Here is a 5,319-nt window from a genome sequence, read left to right as displayed (position 1 = left end):
AGAAAGGATGAAGGGGGAGAGAAGGAAAAATGGAAGGAAGGGAGGAAGTAAGGGAGAAAAGGAAGGAGAGAAGGAGGAAGAAAGAGGAAGGAAGAGAGGGATGGAGGAAAGGAAGAAAGGAAAGAGAAAGGAAGGAAAAGATGGAAGTAAAATAGAAAGAAGGAGTTGAATTATTATCTTGGACAGATACATTATGGTTTTAAATACAGAAATGAAATATTGAGTTATCATTAAAGATTTTAGTGGATGCAGGTGTGGAATTAAATGTTGAAAATGTACTTCTAGTGTTTTATTGATTTACTACTATAGTGCAAATAACAGCTTTACTCTGTGTATTTCTCCCTTTGAGCTAGATCAGCCTGCTCTCTTCAATGAGAGGCAAGGGGTGGTTCTCTGAAGTGAAGGACTCTGTGAGCATGAAGAGATGTTTACTATTAAGAAATTTGGATGACAAGAGATGGACAAGAGACTGTGAAAACTAGCAACTCTCAACATGGATTGAATTTCAGCTCCAGACATTTCCTTCCCTGTCATTCATTGAGAGGAATGTATCCCTTCTCCTCCAGGATGAAGACTCCTCTTTCCTCCTTCTCACCTGCCCTCAGGTAAGTCATGTTCACCTCTGACTGGTCACACCATCTCACTCACGGTGTACACAGTTTTCTCATTTGTGCCCAGGACTTTCCTTTGCTCTACAGTAAAAACCTCAATGCAGAGAGTACATTTTTTCTCTTCCTATTATTTCCTACTCTACTATCTGGTATGTATTTCACTTGCTGAATAAATTACACACATATTTGGATATTGAGCACATCCCTAGCGTACATTCCCAAATACGTAGAGTCTATACATTTGGAGAAAAAAAAATCAGTGAAAGAAGACCTTGAATGCTTTCTTTGAACTCTTAGAGCACAATCTCCAATCTATATGACACTCAAGGTATGTTTATTTCCACAGTAGCTAGACAGAAACTTCTTCCCTCTTTGTTTTTTCTTTTAATGTTAGTCCTGAGGCTTGAACTTGGGGCTTGTCCTTGAGCTTTTGTGCTCTATCACTTGACTCACATTTCCATGTCCAGCTCTTTGGTGGTTAATTGGAGATAAGTCTAACAAAATTTCCTGCCTAGACTGGCTTCAAATCTCAATCCTCAGATTCCAGACTCTTGAGTAGTTAGGATTGCAGATGTGAGCCACCAGTGCCTGGCCACAGAGGCCCTTTTGAGAAAAGTGAAGATACGTTATCAGTCAGCTGTGTATAGCAAAGACAGCTAATTGGTTGCTGATATTGGGGCTCTATTCTGACTGCTGTATTAAAAAAAAAACCCAGAGGAACCCAAGGAAACTCCATTAGTTGGCCTTGTTTACTCTCCAATGTGGTCATGGGGTCTTGGTATTGGCATAGGGTGTGTTGGCCAAAGCAATAAGCGCAGATATCTAGTGAAAGGGTATGGGTACTCTTATTTTCCTCTTCCTGTGGCTTAAGTAGACAGAAGCAGAGCTTTCTGTCCAGAACATAGAAGGCTGCCATATTGAAAATATACAGCATGCCAGGTGCTGGTGGCTCATGCCTATAATCCTAGCTACTCAGGAAGCTAAGATCTGAGGATCAAAATTTGAAGTCAGGCTAGGCTGAAAAGCCCAAGAGACTGTTTTCTCCCATTAAGTGCCTCCCCCCCCCCCCCCCGCAAAAGCCAGAAATGTAACTTGGCTCAAGTAGTGGAGCGTTACTTGAACAAGAAATCTCAGGGAGAGCACCCTGAGTTAAAGAAAAAGGGTGGGGGGAGAAAGAGAGAGGGGGTGGGGGGGATAGAGAGGAAGGGAAGGAAGGAATGGAAGGAAGGACAAAGGGAAGGAGGGAGGGAAGAAACAAAGGAAGAAAGGAGAAAGAAAGAAAGAAAGAAAGAAAGAAAGAAAGAAAGAAAGAAAGAAAGAAAGAAAGGCAGACAGAAAGAAAGAAAGAAGAGAAAGATAAATGAAGGAATGAAGAAAAGAAAGGAAAAGAGGGGCTGGGAGCATGGCCTAGTGGTAGTGTGCTCGCCTAGCATGCACGAAGCCCTGGGTTCAATTCCCCAGAACCACATACGCAGAAAAAGCCAGAAGGGACACAGTGGCTCCAGTTGCAGAGTTTTATCCTTGAGCAAAACATGTCCAAGTACAGTGCCCAGGCCCTGAGTTGAAGCCCCAGAACTGGCAAATAAAATAAAATAAGAAATAAACAAAGTAAAGGAGAGAAAGAAAGAAGGAAATATATAGCATCTGAGGCTGAAGTAGTCTGGGTCTCCATGTAAATTTTTACAAGAGAAGAAGGCTGGACTAGGGCATGGCCTAGTAGTAGAGTGCTTATGAAGCCCAGGGTTCAATTCCTCGGTACAACATACATAGAAGAAGCTGGAAGGGGTGCTGTGGCTAGAGTGCTAGCCTTGAGAAAGTTCAAAGGCAGTGTCCAGGCCCTGAGTTCAAGCCCCAGGACTGGCAAAAGAAACAAAAAGTAAAACACTTTTGGGCTGGGACTGTGGTCTAGTGGTAGAGAGGTGGAAATGTGGCTCAAAGAATAGAATGTCAGCCTTGAGCAAGGAAGCCAAGTGAGAGCACAGAGCCTTGAGTTTAAGCCCTAATAATGGCACCTGCACACCCAGAGTTGATAATAAATCTCGAATTGCAGCAATCATTTGTAGAAATAATATAAAAACAGAGACCTGGAGCTCCTGCGGTTGGTGGTTCAGACATGGCCTCGTCCAAGAACCACACTACACACAACCAGTCCAGTAAATGGTTCAGAAATGGCGTCAGGAAACCCAGATCACAAAGATATGCGTCTCTGAAGCAGAGGACCCCAAGTTCTTGAGGAACATGCGTGTTGCTAAGAAGCACAACAAGAAGGGATTTAAGAAGATGGAGGCCAACGATGCCAAGGCCATGAGAACGTGGCGCAAGGCCATCAAGACCCTGGAGATGCCCAAAGCAGCTGGACACAAGCTCCAGAGCAGGCTACCAGCAAGCTCCAGCAACTTGCCTACATCGCCCACCCCAAGCTTGGGAATCGGACCATTCCTACATTTCCAAGGCTTATCTGGCTTAAGGCCAGGGCCCAGGCTCCAGCTGCAGTTCCAGCTGAGGCCCAGACTGTAGCCCCAAAGAAGAGTGCCCAGGTTCCTTGGCCACCATCTTTAGGGGACCAGTGGCCGGTGTCATTTCTACCAATAAACCTGAGGCAGGATCTGGAAAAAAAAAAAACAAGCAAATAAACACACACAAAAAACAGAGACATGAAACATGACAGAATAGGAGAGAGAACTAGGGTTAGTTTCATAAGAAGGTTAGTCTGGAGGAACTTAAGGTTTGGATGGTCAGATGGAAGATATTTCACATAGTAGGAGTAGGATATTAACTGTCACAATCTGTCACAGAACCAGTGGAAGCTCTCAAACATGCTGTTCTTAGTTGGGTACCAGTACTTCATGTCTGTAATCCTAGCGACTCAGGAGGCTGAGATCTGAGGATGCAGTTAAAAGCCAGCCCAGGCAAGAAAGTTTGTGAGATTCCTATCCCCAACTAAATATCAAAAAGCCAGATGTTGACCAGTGGCTCAAGCGGTAGTGTCAGCTTTGACCCCAAACAAACAAACCAACTCAGACATCACCTAGGTCCTGAATTCAAGCCACAGGATTGGCACACGTGTGCACACACACACACACACACACACACACACACAACACGCACACAGGCACAATGCCAATCTTTCTTATAAGCACAGAGTTATCTAACTTGTTAAAACATAAATGGGAAGCTATACAGAAACTCAAAAGGTATCTCAGATTTATCAATCCAAGTGTGCAGGTGAGAAAGTCTGAATTGCACACAATTGTGTTGGAATTAATGGAAATGGTAGCTGCAATGGTGATTTTAAAAGAATGTTGTAAGACATGACAAGAAGTTGTACTCTCCCATCCAGAGGCTGCGGGGACTGGATGAAACCAGGTGGTTCGATACAAAAGAGAAGAGGGTAGAATTGTATTCTGGCAACACAGCATACAGGATCAGGGCTAGGTGCTGTGAATTGATGAGTTTCTCTGATGACTTTTCTTAACTGTGTGTCCAGTGGCTTCTTCCTGCCTGCTGGGTCAAGTTGATTTTGGCAGTGAGACATGTATTTTATTCTCTCTGGAAAACAAACTTTACATCATTGATGTACTGCTAAAAAATGTTTGTACTGAATTCCTTGCCTTGAAGCCAGTGTCTGTGACTCAGATGGTGTGTATTTCAAAATTCTCTCCACATAATTTCACATTAAGAAAAGGAAAAGAAAGAAAGTAGGAAAGAAACATCTACCGGGCCAACTCTACTAAAAACCAACTGCTTCATATCAGTAATATGTAACTGGATTGATTCATGATTATACAATCTTCAAAGACCTGGCCCATCATCTTTATTTGCAAATTCCTTATTAATGTGGAGATAAATGTTATCATCAATTTGAACTTTTATATTATGAGCTAAATTTTTGGTCTTGAAAATTCATTTTCAGAATATTCGATAGCGTGAGTCAAAAGGCTACGTGGCACTTTCCCGCTTGGACGCAGTCTGAGATTTTTCTTTTTTGTCTCCATTTTTTTGTAAGCAAGATGATAAACACTTAATAAGAAGATGGAACTTATGGAAAGTAGCCAGAAAAGAATAGCATTCTACCAAAGGAATTCTACATCAGAGCCGGTGCTGGAAAGAAATCCTCTACCCAGTCTCCTTTTGCCCTTTGATGAAGGTTTTAAAAACTGTGAAAACAGAGAAAGCCAAGTGTGTGGTCTTTAGCAATTTCGTAATAGTCTGTGCAGGAGACAGAGGGGGTGGAGGTTTACTGGGGAAAAAAAAATGATTAGCTTTTTCTTTACGATGACAAAAAACAGTTGCAATTCAAAAATGCGGAAGGTTCTGTAGCTCTCCCTTTTGGCAAATGGCTAGGTAATCACGCCTACCAGGTGGTGATTTTACTAAAGCCCTTGAAAAGCGCTTTCCCTCTCCACCCCCAAATGTCCCCTGGGCACAGCTATTTGTCAAGGAGAAACTCAGAGAATTGAAGAGAAAGCTAGAAGAAAAGGATCTGGAGTTTCCCTCTCCTTTCTTTTCTCTTTTCTCTTCTTTCCCTCTCTTTGCTTTTCTCTTGTTCTTTCTTTCCTTCCTTCTTTTCCTCCCTCCCTCCCTCCCTCCCCCCTCCCTCCCTCCCTCCCTTCTTTCCTTTCCTTTCCTTTCCTTTCCTTTCCTTCCTTCCTTCCTTCCTTCCTTCCTTCCTTCCTTCCTTCCTTCCTTCCTTCCTTCCTTCCTTTCT

The 5,319-nt window shown here is 43.0% G+C and overlaps 1 pseudogene; it reads left to right on the top strand.

Annotated features, from left to right (window-relative positions):
* The first annotated feature begins 2,724 nt into the window (after positions 1 to 2,724).
* On the top strand, positions 2,725 to 4,536 carry LOC150057257 (large ribosomal subunit protein eL29 pseudogene; annotated as a pseudogene).
* Positions 4,537 to 5,319: the final 783 nt, after the last annotated feature.

This window comes from Megascapheus bottae, chromosome 11 (genome assembly GCF_031878675.1).
Source record: "Megascapheus bottae isolate mThoBot1 chromosome 11, mThoBot2.hap1, whole genome shotgun sequence".
In the NCBI taxonomy this organism is placed as follows: domain Eukaryota; kingdom Metazoa; phylum Chordata; class Mammalia; order Rodentia; family Geomyidae; genus Megascapheus; species Megascapheus bottae.
The sequence above is the reverse complement of the archived record's forward strand: the minus strand, read 5'-3'. Positions and strand labels throughout refer to the sequence as shown.